General features: G+C 40.3%; 1 non-coding gene across 1 annotated transcript; it reads left to right on the top strand.

The window, feature by feature from the left end:
• Window positions 1-138, top strand: LOC111754952 (small nucleolar RNA SNORA2/SNORA34 family). The gene has a single exon (XR_002789622.1). It is a non-coding gene; the product is annotated as a small nucleolar RNA SNORA2/SNORA34 family (small nucleolar RNA).
• Window positions 139-17728: the final 17590 nt, after the last annotated feature.

Here is a 17728-nt window from a genome sequence, read left to right on the forward strand (position 1 = left end):
CTGGATCTCAATCAAGGCCAGCAGCTTCCTGACACTGTTGGTTTCAAGCAGGAGCCTAAAAGAGATGTCTTTCTATGGTCTGTTGGCCATTTTAGAACTTGGTCAGTGAAATGGTCAATTCATTAGAAATCATTGCTAATTGGAATTCTATATGTCTCACTTATTTGTATGTCAAATTCTTTTTCTCTATCAGGAAAGTTTTCAGTCATGATGCCTGTGAATATGTTTTTAATATCATTTGTGGTATCTCCTGCTTGTTCATTGACTCCAATTAATCTTAAATTATTTTTCTTTGTGTCATCTAGCAGCTGCTGGATTGGTTTCTCATGGTCCCTTGCTAGTTTTGAGAAATATTTCTTTTCTGATCACTAATTGCAAACCTGTCTTCAATAGCTGAGGTACTGTCCTCACATTGGCTTAATCTGCTTCATACTTTCAATGGAGTTTTTATTCTCCTGAATTTCTGCTTGAAATTCCATTTGTTTCCTATGCTGTGCTCCCATACTTTGCTTAAATTTCTATTTTTTAAAATCTGTGACTGCTCTAATATTGCTAAGCATGATGTATATTTTGGTAATCTTAATAGTTATTTGAGAGGTTATTTCTGATTTCACCTTTTTCAGAGCCTCATTCAACTGCTTTGTTTTTACTACTTCAGAGAGACCTGGTTGGGGGCTTTCAGATTGCCCCACCTCATTGCCCTGTGGGTTTGCCTTTTGTGAACTGGATGTCTGGGTTTGCATCTTATTTAAGTGTCTTCTCATTTCTTTTCTTTTTTGAGTTTAATTCCTGGGGTGATGTTGTAAGTTGCTTTACTGGTGGTATTTAGGACATTTAGGTGATGATTATTTCTCTGAGTTATCTTCCAGGTGTAGCTGGTTTTTGAGTTTCGAGTCTATTGGGAGATCTTACCTCTTCAGTTTGTTGAAGATGAGAAGTTGTTGCTTGTTTGGCCTGGTCCCTGGTCCTTTGGCACCATGCCACCATATTTTCTTTGACCTTTAGTTAATCTTAGTCATGAATTATCAGAGCCAACAGTTGTTTAGAACAATTATATCAATTTTAGCTGTAGTGGTACCAATAGCATTGAACACAGCCTATAAAACAACAAACTGAACTAATCCTTATTTTGCAGTTTTTAACTGTATGAACTAGATTTATGATTATATAACAAAATGTAAAACCAATCCGATAATTATATGCAATATATACTTCTGTAATGGTGTGTCAATTTTTCCCTTGGAGTTAAAATTTAAAATGGATTAAAGAGAAAATAGAGAAGTGGAAAAAGAGGAGATTATAACTGGAGGACAAAGATGGGTCCTACCAATTTGGGGAAACTGGTGCACAAGATTGAAAGAAAAGAAACAAGAAGAAATAAAAGAATAAAAGAGAACCACATCCACATAGAGGTTAGGAACCACTCTCACATATAAAAAAACAATTAAAGAGAAAGAGAAATTAAAAAAAACAAACTGAACAAAACAAAACAAACAAGAAAAAAGAGAAAAAGAAACAAAAACAACAAAACAAAGCAAAACAAACTAACAAAAAAGAGTTCACTTCCAGGATTTTCTCTGGGTTCACTAGTGGATAGCCTGTGTAAATAGAGTTCCAGCAAGCCAGCTGTTGCTTTATGGTGGAGTTGTAGATGAACTTGGCATATCTCCTCCGAGACAGACTCACCGGGTTTGCCACAGTCCAAGCAATTTCCACGGGTCTGCAGCCAGCTAGGGGCTGCTGGAGGCTTCAGCAGCAGTTGGGGTTTTGGGCTTATCTGGCCTGACTCCAAAATGGTTCCCTGCCAATCACTCTCTCCCACGGGAGGACAGAGTCCTCTGCACTCACCTCACTGCCAGCCAGCACAGTCCTCCAGGACCACCACTCCTCTCCACTGCCATGTCTCTCTGCAAGAGCCTCTGGGGTGGCCAGCCACCACCGTCACTGTGACTGTGTCCCCAGCTTCCAACAGCTCCTGTCAAGCAGTTTGTTCAGCTCCAGGCAAAGGGGCAGCCAGCTGTCTTAGCCTTCTTCACGGAAGCTTTTCTTTTTACTCTCTCTGTGGGCTTCAATTCACACTTCAGATTCTTCCTGGGTCCAGGAACCTACTCCCTTCCTTCTTGTCTTCCTCACGATGCTGTATTCCAACGTCTGGATAGTGACCTCATAGAAGCTGTTTTCTCTGCTGCTTACTGCTCTGACATCTTCCCCAGGTCAGTTTTAGAGTTAGATTTAGGTTTAGGTTTAGGACTAGGAGTTAATGTTAAACTTATGTTTATGGTTATATTCCCATTGTTGTGAGGTTTATGGTTTGCTTTATAGCTAGGGTTAAGTTTAGGTTTAGTGTTTGGGTTAGGTTCAGGGTTAAGATTCAGTTTAGGGGCTGGGGATTTAGCTCAGAGGCATAAGCACCTGCCTGGCAAGCATGAGGACATGAGTTGCTGATATTAAAAAAAAAGAGAAATAAGAGAGAGATTCAGTTTAGGCTTTGGATTATGTTTAGGGTTAGATTTAGTGTTAGGGTTGGGGTTATGTTTAACATTAGAGTTTGTGTTCATTTTCATATTTAAGTTAAGATTAGAGTTAGTGTTAAAGTCTGGATTTAATTTTGGCATTAGTGTTTGGATTAGGTTTTAGGATTAAGGTTAGTTTAAGTATAGGAATTAAGATGAGATGTCCAGCATTAGGTTTAATGCTAGATTTAGAATTAGAGTTTTAGGGGTTGTGTTACAGTTAGGGTTCCAGTTAGTTTTGTTAAGGTTACTTTTCTGGTTAGGCTTAGAGTTTGAGTTAGAGTTAGTGTTAGTGTGAGGTTTAGATTTATGGTTCAGATACTATTTAGAGCCAGGTTAAATTTTAGATATAGGTTAAGTTTTTAAGGTAGTCTCAGTGTTGTGTTATAGGTAGGATTAGGTTTAGGGTATATGTTTAGGTTATATATTAGAGCTTGGTTTTGATTAGGTTAAGGCTAGGTTTATAGTTAGTTGGGTATTTGGTTAATTGTCAAGCCTAGTGTTAGCGTTAGTGTTAGTGTTAGTGTTAAACTGTAGGGGTCATGTTCAAGGTCAGGTTTAGAGTTGATGTTATCATTCTTGTTCTTGTTAGTTTTACTTTTTGGATTAGGGTTCAAATTAATGTTAGGGTTGGGAGGAAGCTTAGCATTCAGTTTAGTTTGTGTTTGGCATAAGAATATGTTGTGTCGTGTTTCAGTTAGCTTTGGGTTAGGGTTAGGGTTGTTTTGGTTTACATTATGGGTGCAGTGTAGAGTTCATATTTGAGTTAGGGTTAGGGGTTACTTCATGGTTAGGTTTACAGTTAGTATAATGATTAGGGGTAGTGTAAGGGCTAGTGTAATGTTTAGAGTTAAGGTTTGGTTTATGGTCAGGTTTTCAGGTTAGAACTGTTTAAATTTAACTTTATTGGTAAAATTTAGGCATACATAATTATAGCATTTATCATATGGAATTTGTAACTATATATGATATAGCTTTCTTTAGAAAGTTTATTGGCACAACTTAGAAATAATAATGATCAGAGTAATCACAGGGAATTTGTACCTGTCCACATTATATCTTAATTTTCCCCCCACCCCCCTGCTTGCTTTCAACCCCTCTCCCCTCCTTATATACAAAGCCTCATTTTCATTTTATTCTTCTTTTCCCATGTTTTCTTTTTTCCTCCTCTTTTTTCTCCCTTCCTACTTTCCCTTTTCTTTTGAGCAATTTCTTCATATTTCATAGCTATCATCCATTTTGGTTTTTATTTACATTTTTAGATTCACACCAGACAGCCAATGTGATATTTACGTGTCCAATTTATTTCACTTAAGAGTATGATCTTGGGCCAGGATATAGCTAAGTGGCACAGCTCCTGCCTGTCAAGTGCAAGATCAATTCCTGGTACAAAAGAAAAAGTATAATCTCAAGGCCTATCCATTTAGTTGCAAATGTCTCTAGTTTATTCTTCCTTAGGGCTGAGTAGTATTTCATTATATATTTTATTTTATTTATTTATTTTTCTTTTTTCCGGTACTGAGAATCGAACTCACGACCGCCTGCTTGCAAGGCAGGTGCTTATGCCGCTGAGCTAAATCCTCAGCCCCTATTATATATTTTAAATCCCATATATTTTTTATTTTTTCCTCAGTTGATGGTCATTTGAGTTGTTTCCAAGATTTAGCTACTACAAACTGCTGCTAAAAACATGGGGGCATATATATCGTTCTGATATGATGCTTTCAAATCTTTTGGAAGATTACAAGAAGGAGAATAGCTGGGTCAATGGGATCTCTAGTCCTAGATTTTTAAAGGAACCTCCAGATTGATTTCTACAGTGATTGCACCATCCTACACTCCCACCAGCAGTGGAAAATGGTTCCTTTGTCCCCACACCCCCACCAACTTTTGTCATTGGAGTGAAATGAAATCTCAGCATTGTTTTGATTTGCATCTCTCAGAAGACCAGTGATGTTAAACATTTTTCATATCTTATTTGCCATTTTTACTTTTTCATTTGAGAAGCATGTTTTTATTTCAGATGCCCATTTTTGGATTGGGTCTTTAAATTTGAGGTGTCTGATTTTTTCCACTCTATATGTTCTAAGTATTAGTCCTTTAAGGAAAAACTGATTGAAATTTTTTCCACTCTGTGGATTATCTTTTCACTAGGTTAGTGGTTAGTTTGCTGTGTATGAGCTTATTAGGGCCAGGGATTTAGCTCAGCAGCATAAGCATCTGCAAGTGCAAGGTCCTGAGTTTAATCCCTGGTACCAAAAAAAAAAAAAGCCTTTTAGTAAGATGAGAGCTCAGCTGATCCTTTGTAGCATTTCCTGTGCAACTGAGGTTTTGTTTATGAAGTCTGCCCATACATATATATTCAAGGCTTCCACTTATTTTCTCTTCCATGCAATGTAGAGCTTCTGGTTTAGTGTTTAAATGTTTGATCCCTTTTGAGTTTAGTATATGGTGACAGGTATGGGTCTAGTTTTAGCATTCAGGGTGTCAAAAGTCAGCACTATTTAGTAAAAAGGATATCTTTTTTCCAGTGAAGGTGTTTGACTCATTTTTCAAAGATAATGTGACTGAGTGTATTTGGAATTGTGCCTTCATCTTGTAATCTGTTTCATTGATCTTCAGGTATGTTGTTTTTTTCCAGTGCCATGCTGTTTGTATCACAGTAGCTCTGTAGTATAATTTTAAACTAGGGATTGTGATGCTTCCTGACTTATCTTTGTTGCCCAGAATTGCTTTTGCTAGTCTAGATCTTTTGTGGTAGCAAATTAATTTTAGGAACACTTTCTCTAATTCTGTGAAGTATGCTAATGATATTTTTTATTGGAATTGCATTAAATATGTATAACAACTTTGGGAGTATGGCCATTTCATTAATTACTTCTTCCTACCCAAGAGCAAGGAGTATTTTTCCATTTACGGTATTTTCTTTTTTTTTGAAGTACTGTAGTTTTCAGCGTAGGAATCTTTTACTTCCTTTGTTAGATTGATTCCTAAGTATTTCAGTTTTTTGATGCTATTGTGAAGTGTTGTTCCCATAATTTCTCTCTCAGTGAGTTTGTTATTTGTATACAGCAATGCTATTGATTTTTGTGTGACGACTTTGTATCCAGGTATGGTACTGAATTTGATTATTAAATCTAGAGATTGTTTTGTGGAGTTTGGGGGTCTTCTACATGGAGTATCATGTCATTTGAAAATAATGACCATTTAAATTCTTTATTTTTTAAAATTTTTTTCTTTTGCCTAATTACTCTGGCAAATTTTTCTAAAACTATAATTGAATAGGAGTGATGACAATGGAATCCTTTCTTAAATTTTTATTTTAAAGAGAATCAAATCAAGAAAATAAAATGGAATGAAGCAAATCAAGACAAAACAAAACAGTGTAAGTGATACAGGCCTTCAAAACAAGAAAGAAGACATCAACAATAGTCACCACAATGCCTCCAGTGTCTTCAAAACAGCTTCCCATACCTTTAGACATAGTAAAAATCAGAACAGAATAAAAACAAAACAACGAACACAATAAAGGACTTCAAAAGAAGATAACAGTGAGTCCAAAACGGCTACCATAATATATCTCATAGCTGCCCATGTCATTGGACATCATAAATCAAATAAGACAAAAGAGAATGAAACCCAACCAAACAAAACAATAAAAGTGATAAAGGACCTCAAAACAATATAATAGGGAATCGACAATGGCTACCACATTCAGAAGGAGTTCTCCCATAGATGCTACATTGCATATTGTTATCCTCTGAATAGATGATCAGGCTACCAGCTTTAGACCTGAAAGACAGTGAAACACTAAACAATGCAAGCATTAAATTGTTGTATGTTAAATACAACATTAAATTGTATTTTACCTCAGTTGCTCTCATTACAGCTTGTGTTTCTCTGGATCAACTGGTGGCTTATGATGGGATGGGGGGTTGGCTTTTCTTGTTTCCCAGCCCGCACACTGGAAGGGGCTGGCTTCTGGCTCTCCTCACAGTGGCCTGCCCATGGCATTGATTCACAGGGAAGGCTTGCTTCTTGTTCTTTTCCCCTGCAGTCCACAAATGGTGCTGACTCACAGGAAAAGGCTGGCATCTGGCTGTCCCTCCAGTGGCCCACACATGGAGCGGATTTTCAGGGAGGGCTTGCTTCGTGGTGATTTCATGTGCTCTTCCCCAACAGTCTGTAATTACTTTCTTGATCCCTGTAACCATAAGAGCATAACTGAACATGCAGAATGTCTGGTTGTACCAAGCTTCATGGTCATTTACCTAGTCTTGTAACTGATGATCATTAATCTAGCCTTGTAAATGATGATCTACCCCTGCTAGGTAATCCTCTGAACTGCCAGGCTGTCCTGTCTCACCTTGGTTCCTCCTGCTTATGCATTATATAAAAGTACTAGCTCACAAGCATGGGGCACTTGGCTTCATTGTGTCCTGCCCAGGACCATGGTATAAAATAAGGTTGTTTACTCCTGACTTCCTTGGGTGTAGTCAGTTTTGCCACAGCAAGCATTCTAAACTCTATGGGAAGGTTTCACTTAAGTGGTCTCTTTGTTAAGAGATGTCACCTAAATCAGAGGATAACTGTTTTTTCATTGTCATGTAGGTAACACAGGGGTCTACTGCATGCTTGATAAACACTCTACCAATGACTCACATGTCCAGCAATATTGAACACTTCTTTTGTCTTATCTTCCTCTGTTTTTAGAGTTATTATTACTTTTTGTCTTCTTGTTTGACTTGGAGTCTCATTTTGCAGCTCAGGCTGGCCTTGATCTCATTAGATAGCCCACGCTGGACTTCAACTCGCAGTGAATTTCTTGCCTCAGCCTCCCAAATGCTGGAACTGCACCTGTGCATGACCATACCTACTGATGCTTTCTTTCAGTTCTCAAGCATCATTTATCACTTATTCTGATTTTGACAATGTGCAGTCATATTGGAATTTTGGCAGTTTACTCTCATCATATAGCAGCATCAACCTGAGGAGCTAAGTAATGATGTGAGATAATGAGACCAGGGATCCTGTGCCTCCCCCGGCTTCATTTCCCACTGCCAAGACTCTCCTTACAATTCCCACTCTCCACGTACAGGTGGGCTGCTGCTGCCTGGGGCTGCACTCTAGGCTGGCAGGGGAGGGATGGCTGTGGAGAGATAGGACGTTGGCTATACATAATAGACCTGCCTGGGGCAGAGCGGAAGGAACAGGGTGTACTTGGCTCAGAGCCCAGGAGGAACTCTGACTCCAGAGCAGTGGAGATGCTCAGTCTGCCATTGTTGTTCCGACAGCTTCTACGGAGACCTCACCCTGTCTGGGCATGGCCTGCATCATGGCACCCATCCCACAATGTCACCATTGTCACTAGAGAGTCTTTCCCATGCTTTCTGTGAAACCTGCACCTGGTAGAAATCCTAAGGCCAGGAGGGCTACACAACTGGGTTGCCTCTTAATCTATGGTCAGGATCTCGGCTTTGGAGCCAGGTAACTGTCAGATCTGGTCTCATAGTACCTGAGAGAAAATTTCATTCTGTTACAAGTAGTAGACAGCCCAACTACTCATAATGGCTTGTCCTCTGCAAAAAAAAAAGAAGTAAGAGAAATAAAGACATTTAGGACTGGGCTCGAAATATTCCTGGTGCCAGTTCCTTCTGCCCCACCTGTACTGCTTGTCTATGTAGCTTTGACTTCAAACATTTTATCAGATCCTTTGATTCTGTAGCCCCAACTCTAAACTCTATACTTAGCCTCCCATCAAGCTAGCTGCTATCCCTTTGATGTTGGTCTGTCTATATGTAGGTGAATAAAATCTGATCTTTCCCACAGCCGCCATCTGCTGGTGTTGCCTCACACCTCTGTTGTCTAACAGATACAAAACCCTCCTTTCCTGGGCCACCTGATTGGATATATCATACAGCCCACCCTGAACAGTGATTGCATTTCTTGATTTACTCATTCTAAGCCATAAGTGCCTGCCTTGCAAGTGTGTGGTCGTGAGTTTGATCCCTGGTACTAGTAAAAAAAAGAGAGAGAGAGAGAGAGAGAGAGAGAGAGAGAGAGAGAGAGAGAGAGAGAATAGATGCCAAAGAAAAGCAAATGATTGCCAAATAAATACACTTTCTCGTGTTGAGAAAGGGAAGCCCAGGACTCCATGCTGGAAGCTCCCTGTGTCCTGCAATCCCCACCCCACCTACCAAAGTTGCAACTCTCTTTAAACAGATGAATATTGCTAGAAAAATATGACACCCTTGATTACTGTCTTTTTTCTCTTGACAGCTGTGTAGGATGTTAGTAAGGCACACTGCGGGTGTGGCTGGTTGAGACATGGAGGTGCAACATTAAAGACCTTGTCTTTTCCCTCTTCCTTCCTTTCTGGCACCTGTTTTGCTCTATGCTTACTGGTTCTCATGCACCAGTTATCTTACTTCATTTCCTCCACTGTGGGACTTCTCCACTAGGGTCAAATGACAAGCAATTTCAATCTCTGAAACTAGGGGCTAAAATAATACTTTGATTTTTAAGTTCCGTATGTCAGGTGTACCCTACGTCCTACAACAAAAACATTAGTAGAATTAACAGTAGGTGTCTGAATGAAATTAACTTCCACACGCATCACCTTTTTCTTAAGTCTATATAAATGAGTTATCTCTGTGAATGCTCTTCCATAGTGTTGACCTTTCCTAGTCATGGCTGAGGAAGCAGATCTTGTGTTGAACAAGCATCGACAGTGGTGACACTTCCGAGGAACAATTCTTACTGCCCACTTTTGACTCAAGGCCTATAACCAGGCTCAAATCACAGAAAGCTCCTAAGAGTGAGGTACATAATGTGACGCTTGAGGGAGTCCACTATTCTACCAAATAAGTTTTTGAGTCAAATGACAGCACTTAATCATCAAAGGCAGGATATACACACTTACTGTAATGGACAGTGGAAGCAGACCAGTGCTCACAAAATGTTTACTAGATTTGTGTGATCAAAAATATTTAAGGGAAAATGAGCAGACCTCCTCAAAAGGAAGTCATGGCCTCTCAACCAGTTTCCAGATTTGAGCCAGTATACAGACCCTGAACTTCTTCAATGAAGAGGGTGATGAGTTCCCTTGGGGAAGGTTCTTGATTAACCACCTAAAATTTATGTGATCAATCTTTCTCCTGTCCTTCCTCAAAGTACCCTGAGGCTTTTACCAGAGTAACTGTATTTTTGGGGAAGGGAAGTAATCACATATTTGGGAGACTACTGGACCCTGTTTTGAATTAACACTGGTTTCAAAATATCATTGCAACCCTCCAGTAAGTGTAGAGTCCCATGGAGGTCTGGTGGACAATGGGGTTTTCACAAAATTCTGTGTGACAGTGGGTACAGAAGATCCTTGAATCATTCCTGTAGTCATTCCCCTGTTCCAGAATGCATAATTGAGATAAATATACTTAGTATCTTTTTTTTTTTGGTCTTTTTCCTTTTTATCGGTACCGGGGATTGAACCCATGACTGCCTGCTTGCAAGGCAGGCACTTATGCTACTGAGCTAAATCCCAGCCCCAGATAAATATACTTAGTATTTGACAGAACCCTCACATTGGTTCCTTAACCTGATGTGTGAGGGCTATTCTGGTTGGAAAGGCCAAATGGAAGACATGAGAGTTGCCTTCTCCTGGTAAAATAGTAACTCCAAAACAACATCTGTTTCTCTGGAGAAACTTCAGGGATTAGTGCCACTATCAATAACTTGAAGGATTCAAGGGTGATAGGCCCCAAGAAATCTCCATTCAAACCTCCTGTTTAACTGGTGCAGAATGTGGATGGTCTTTGGCAAACTGTCATTAACTGAATCAAGTGGTGACACCAATTGCAATTTATTAGACATTGTTTCCTTATTTGAGCAGATTTATGCATCTTCTGGTACTTAGTAAGTAGCTATTAATTTGATGAATACCTTCTTTTCCATATAATAAGGCTCATCAGAAACAATTTATTTTCAGCTGACAAGGTCAGCAATACACCTACCTCAGAGTTATATTTTCTCTCCAGCCCTGTGTCACAACTTAATTCACAAGAATCTTGATCCCCTTTCTCTCCCACAAAGTATCAGACTGGCCCATTATAATAATAATATTATGCTGATTGGACCAAGTGGGCAGGAGGTAGCAAGCACTCTGTGTTTCTTAGTAAAGCATTTGAGAACCAGATGATGAGAATTAAATCCCACTAAAATTTAAAGTTCTTCTACCTCAGTGAAATATCTAAGAGTGCAGTGGTACAGGGGCATTGTAAGGGTTGATACACGGTCAATTTGAGAAGTTTAGAAGTCTGACTAAGGGACTCAACTGGAGACCAGCATCCTCCTTTATAAACATTCTCAGTCTGTGCAAGAGGAGGACACAGAGATTTTATGATTGCTGCACTTGCCCTGGGGTGGGAAGAGCCTGCCTTCAGTATAAGGGAGGAGAAGAGACTTGCATTTCCCGCTTTTGCTCTTGATGCTTTTTGTTGTCTTCTGCTGCGTTGAAGTGTTGCCTCTGTGCCATGCCACCCTGCCTTGCAGCTAGCTGATTACAGATTGAAACCTCTACAAACTGTGAGCTAAATAAACTTTTCCTTCCTTAGGCTGTTTTGGCTGTTGGGTATTTTGTCTCAGCAATGAGAGAAAAGTAACCAAGACAGAATTTAGTACCAGAAAAGTGAATTGCTGTGAATGTACCTGACCTTTTGATTCAACAGCCTTTGGGAATAGCTTGTGCAAAGAGTTTGGAAAGGTTCACAGATGTCACCTAAAAGAGTAGCACTGGAATGCCTTAGGTATTCTGATGGTAGATTCTGGTCAGAGTTCAAAAGACCAGAAGATTGACAGAAATCCTGAAGGAAAAGACCAGGCTCAAGAGGTTTCTACTGGGAAGCACTGCATTGGGTGCTAGACTGCAGATGTATGTTAAGGTTTGGCAAAAAGTTTGTCTGTATTTTGTGTATGTCCAAAGACTTTGTCTTAGGCTAAGACTAAGGGCAGTGGACTAATAAATCTAGAAGAAGAAATTTCAAGGTGGTCAAATGTTGAAGGAGTGGCATGGCTATTGTTGGGAATTTTAGCCACACAACGTTGAGAATTAAAAGCAAAAAGCTTAGCAGGACGATTTAAAACATTGTGAGTTTGGCTAGAAAGGAAGCTCCAATAAAGCTGTGGGCTGTAAAGATAGAGCTGAGGAAATCTTGATTGCTGAGAAGGAGGAGGAGGAGGAGAATAGAAAAGATGGCCTGAAGGCATCACACAAAGCAGCAAGTTTTCACACTTTGCAGCCTCAAAACTGCAAAAGTGAAAGCCTTTGCTTTGTGGAGATAGCTGCAGAGCACCATGTTCTAGAATGGCAGCAGCAAGAAAACTTTTTCCTGCAGAATTGAATTCAGAGTGCCCAAAGATCCAGGCACTTGACCCCTACGCCAAGGAGAGGAAAGCCTGGCTACTGCTCCAGGTGGTAATGGACCTTGGCAGCATTCAGATGGTACTGGTTTTAGGCATATATACAACACAGAAGTTATGGGCTTAAGGTGGCTTCCACCCCAATTTCAGAAGGCCTGGCAGGCCAGGCAGTGTGCCCCTGAGAAGGCACTTTGTGAAGCTGTGAGTGTGAAGCTAAAGGTTTGGTGGAGACCCCAGAAGATGGAAAAACCAGGATCATCTAAGGAACCTGCAAGTAGGGAGCAAAGCCAGCCCAAGAGAGAAGCTGTGGGAGTTATAACCACTGAAAGTGCCATAGAGGTGGAGCCATGCAAGCTCTTTAGAGCTAACAATGTGCCACAGATTGCCTCAGAGGCTGGACATAGCACTTAATATTTGTCCTGTTGGATTTTGAACTTGTTTTGGTCCCAATGCCTGTATTCCCCTGTTTGCATCTTTTGAAATGAAAATGTTTATCTTGTGCCATTGAATGTTGAAAGTGTTTAACTTTTCATTTGTACAGGGGCTTGCAGCTAAGAGTTTGCCTTACATCTTGGAGACTTGGGACTTGAACCTTACAGCAATGCTGAAATTGTTAGGAATTTGGCAACTCTTGCAGATGGACTAAATGTCTTTTACATAAGGTGATGTAAATGAGCCTTTGTGGGGGGTCAGGGGTGAAATGCTATGGTTCTAATGTAATATAATGTTGATAGCTTAATACTGGTTCTTAAGGATTGTTAAACCTGTGTTATAAAGTTCAAGTTGTGAAATGATTAGAATATGCATGTCTTTGTATCTGAAAACTGGTTTAAAGAAATGTGTCTGGTTGCCAAATTGACAAGGGGTAGATTGTAATGGTTTATACACAGTGTCCACTTGAGAAGTTTTGAAGTTTAACTAAGTGACTCAGCAGCAGGCCAGGATCCTCAGTTTGTAAACATCATCATCTTGTCCAAGAGGAGGGCACAGAGGTAGTGTGATTGCTACACTCACCTTGGCGTAGGGGGTTGTTTACAGTATAAGGGAGAAGAGGCTTTCTCTCCTCTTTTGCTCTTCTGCTTTTCCTGATTTGAAGTATTACCCCTGTGCCATGCCACCTTTCTTTTTTTTTTTTTTTTTTTAATTTTTATTTAAGGAGAAAAGAAAAGAAAGAAAAAAAAACAGTGAAGGGGTACAAGTTATACAGATTTACAGAATAAAAAAATGCGCAGTAGGAAATCACTAGTTAATGGATTACATATTGCCATCTTAGAAATAATTGTTCAAGTCACAAAATTAAAGCTTGTAGAGTGGACATTCCAACAATGATACTGCAGACAGTTCTGTTCAATGATCCAATAAAACTCTGTGATATCATTTTCTATCTTATACATTTAAATATACATGCAATTATATAGTTTAGAGCACTTTCTTTTCCTCTCTTTTGTACAGTGACTATTACACATTTTGGGTTTCATTGCTCCCACGGTTCTTGTTGCTTTTTTGGAAGAGAGTAAAACCAAATGTGACATAACAGAACAGAATCGGTCAAGTCAAAAGGGTGGACATAATAGATAATATAAAAACATAATACAAGGTGATCAACAATGGTTACCATAATGCCTCCCGCTATTTCTAATAGAATTGCCTATATCATTAGTTGTAATACAATTGAACAAAACCGTAAAGAATAAAACCGACAAAACCAAAACATTGGAGATATTGTAGGTCTTCAAAAGTAGATAAAAGTCAACGAGAATGGGCGTTATAATGAATCTCATTATCTTCTCAGCTGATGCCTAAACTTTCGAACCTGAACTATCCAGCAAAACAGAATAGAGGAACCTCAGTCAAAAACAAGATGGTGAGAGTAACACAGGGCTTCAAATCGAGATAATAGAAAGTCAAAGTGGGTTACTATATTATATCCTGCTATATTTTTCCCTTTAATTAAATGGATAAAAATAAAAAAGTAAATAATGGAGTGGAGATTGAGAAAAAAGAGGGCATAACAGCGAAACAGGGCAGATCAAAACATAACCATTTGAGCAGAATAGTGTTTCACCACCAGATAATCCTGACCCAAAAATAGTTACCATATTGACTCCCTCCCTGAAGTCCTTGAGTACAACTTCATATACTGTAGCATTAAGTATATCAAAACAATGTAAATCCATTTAAGAGAATGACAGCATTATAGAGTATTTAGAATCGACTAACAGAAAATGAACAATGGTCTCTGTATAATCTCCTTGTCTTTAAAAGGTTTTTTCTTATACTATCGTACTTAACAAAATCCAATAAGATACAACCTGTTTAGACCATTGGAGACAGAAGAACAAAAGCTTGATGAGACTTCAAAACAAGATGGTACTAAATCAGCATTACCTATTAAGATGTCATTTTCTCCAAAAAAAGCTGTTCCTATCATCCAATCTTCTCTGTCTCATTTCTGTTGAGCTCTTTTTCTGTCAGTAGCTGTCAGTTTGTCTTCTTCATTTTGTTCTCTGCTCCATTCGTTGTGGCCTCCCCGCCCCTATTTCTGGGTTCTTTGTATTTTTCTTTTTTTAGAATATCCTGCAATACTTTCTGTAGGGTTGAATTGGTGGTTGCAAATTCCCCCAGTTCCTCTTTATCCTGGAAGCACCTCGTTTTTCCATCAATTTCCAGGGACAGTTGTGCAGGATATCTCAATCTTGGCTGTAGATTATTATCTTTCAAAGCTTGAATTATTTCCCCCCATGCTCTTCGTGATTTGATGGTTTGTGAAGAGAAATCTGCTGTAATTCTGATGGGTCTTCCCTTGTAAGTGATCTGTTTCTTGTCTCTTACAGCTTTTAATATTCTGTTCTTGTATTGAATTTCTGGAATTTTTATTATTATATGCCTGGGTGTTTCTCTGTCAGGGTTGTAGGTAGCTGGGGTCCTGTATGCCTCATACATTTGAGTATCTTTACCTTTTGCTAAATTAGGAAAATTCTCCTGGATTATTTCTGTGAGTAGCTTTTGTAGTTCACTTGTTTGTGTCCCTACTTCTTCTTTTATGTTCTTAATCCTTAAGTTATGGCTCCTCTTATCATCTTCTTGTCTTTGTATTATTGCTGTGTGTTTCTTTGTTATTTTTAAGAAGTTTTTCATTTCATTCTCCCATGTTTCAAGTCTGCCCTCCAATTCAGATAGTCTGTCCTTAGTTTCTTTCAAGCTGTTATGCCAGTCTTGGGTAGACTTCTTAATTTCTTGATAGTCCCTTTGCACCTGCTTCACATACTCAATGCTTTCTCTGTTTTCTCCATCAAGCAATTCTCCCCTCTTTTTCTGTTCTTCCATTCCACCATCTGCTCTTTCCTGGGTGGTGCTTAGCATTTCTCTAACTATTCTGCATACTTCTAGCTTCAGGTCATTGATAACTTCATTCCTGAATTGGTCTATGAGGCTCTCTAAATGGCGCTTAATGTATATTGGTGCAGTGTCCACTATTGCCTGATTCTCAGGATTGGGGGTCGAGGAGCCTTTTTTGTTGCTTCCCTTCCCCATATTTTCTGTTCCTTATAAAATGTAATCTTACACAGGAGGCCCGGCTTCCTGCCTGTCAGCCACAGCTTGATCAAATTGCGCTGGCTAGTTGTTCCCGCTCACCGCTGCGCCCCAGGGAGTTGCAGAGGAGGCAGCCTACGCGGGAGTTGGTCGCTCCTCCGGGCCACCGTCAGGCTCTGGGATCTGGGTTAGGCCAGCCTAGGGAGTCCGCCAGCAACGTCCCTCCGGTCAGGCACCTTTCACCAATCCCGTCCGAGAGGGAAACGTGCGGCTGCAGTTGCCACCGCGCCCTGCTCTTACAGGACTGCCCGCGCCCAGAAAAACCTCCGCTGGAGTCAACCTGCGGTAGGGAGTCAGTTCCTCGCTCACCTCGCCACCAGTCAGCCTTCCTCCCTGTCCGTCGCGTTTCCGACTCCGTTCGCAGACTCCCGTTTCCAAGCCTCTGCGTGTCTCTCCTTGCCGAGCTGCTATGGAGGCAGCCGGCCGCCGGGCGGCGGGTAATCCAAACCGCGGTTTCCAATGGCGCGGAGTCGAGCCTCCACACTGAGATTTTTCTGTTCCTATTTTAGCGCCAGGACTGTATTCCAAGTTGGATTCTCTCAGCCCAGTTCGTTCCTGAGTCAGCAGAGCATATCTCTACTGGTTCGTATCTCCTTAGTCCGCATCATTCCTGGCCTCTGAGCCGAGCCTTTAGAGAGCGTTCAGTAGTTGCTGTTGTCTGTCCGCCATGTTCTCTTTGTCTCGCCATGCCACCTTTCCTTGGAGCCAGCTGATTACAGACTGAAATCTCCACACTGTGAACTAAATAAACTTTTCTTTCTTTAATTTTGGGTGCTGGGCATTTTGCCCCAGCAATAAGAGAAAAGTAAGTAAGACAGGCATGAATGATCCCTTCTAAGGCAAAAGATAAGTTGCATCTGGCTCCACTTATGATGAAAAAAAGAGATAAAGTGCCTGGTGGGCCTTTGAGTGTTTTACTCCAGCCCATTTACTGAGTGACCTTAGAAAACTGCTAGTTTTGAGTGAGGTGCAGAAAAAGAAAAGGCTCTGAAACACGTCCAGGATTCTGTGCAGTGTTCTGTGCTACTGGAGTCATATGGTCCAGCGACACCCTGTATTCCAAGTGTTGATAGCAGGCAGATATGCTGTTTGGAATCTCTGGCTGGTTCTCCTGGGTGAATTACAGCAGAGATCATTAGGATTTGAGAGAAAGCTTCTGCCACTAGGTTCAGACAATTATTCTCCCTTTTAAAAAACAGCTCTTGACCTGCTACTTGACCTTACTGAAAAATGAACACTTGACCATAGGACACCAGGCTACCATGTGACATGAGTTGCCTATCATGATGGGTATTATGAGAATCACATCATAAAGTTGGACATTCATGGGAACAGTCTATCATTAAATGGAAATGAAATACACATGATTGAGCCAGAGTAGGCCCACAGGGTACAGTAAATGACATGAAGAAGTTGTTCATTGTTTCTACTCCTGCCCTATTGCCTTCTGTTTCCCAGCATGCACCTATAGCCTTTTAGGGGTATACCATATGATCACCTATGAGTGAAAGAGAAGACTAATGTCTGTTTTATAGACATTTCTGCTCTTCATGCAGGCATCACCCTGAGGAAATGCAGGGTGCAACATTATAGTCTTTTTCCAGGACATCCCTAAAGCATAGTGTTGAAATCTTCACAGTAGCCAGAACTTTGGGCAGTGCACCTGATAGTATACTTTACCTGGAAGGAGAAATGGCAGATGTATGATTACATATGATTAATGGGCTGTAGACAATGGTCATGTCAGATGGTCAGGACCTTAGAAGGAACATGACTGGAAAATTTGAGACAAAGGGGATGAGGCCTCTCAGAAACAATTTATTTTCCACAAATCTTTTCTATATGAGAAAAGGATGTAGAAATATTTGTACCCCTCGTACACTCAGCAAAAAGTTACTTCAGCAGGAAAGGACTTTAACAATCAAGTGCATAAGGTGACCTATTTTGTAGGTAGTGATCAACCTTTTTCACCCTCTTGTTGTCCAATTAACTCATTGTCCAGTGGCCATGTTGGTAGGGATGAAGTTTATGCATAGGCTCAGCAACATGGACTCCCATTCACTAAGGCTGATCTGGGTATAGCCACTCCTGAATGCCCAAAGCTCCAGCAAAAGAAATCAACTCTGAGTTCCCAATATCCCACCATTCCCTGGGGTTGTCAATATGTGACCTGGTGCTAGATTGATTTTATTGGGCCACTTCCATCA

Source organism: Cavia porcellus, unplaced genomic scaffold (assembly GCF_034190915.1).
Source record: "Cavia porcellus strain 051 isolate PalLab524CR breed Dunkin Hartley unplaced genomic scaffold, mCavPor4.1 scaffold_27, whole genome shotgun sequence".
Classification (NCBI taxonomy): domain Eukaryota; kingdom Metazoa; phylum Chordata; class Mammalia; order Rodentia; family Caviidae; genus Cavia; species Cavia porcellus.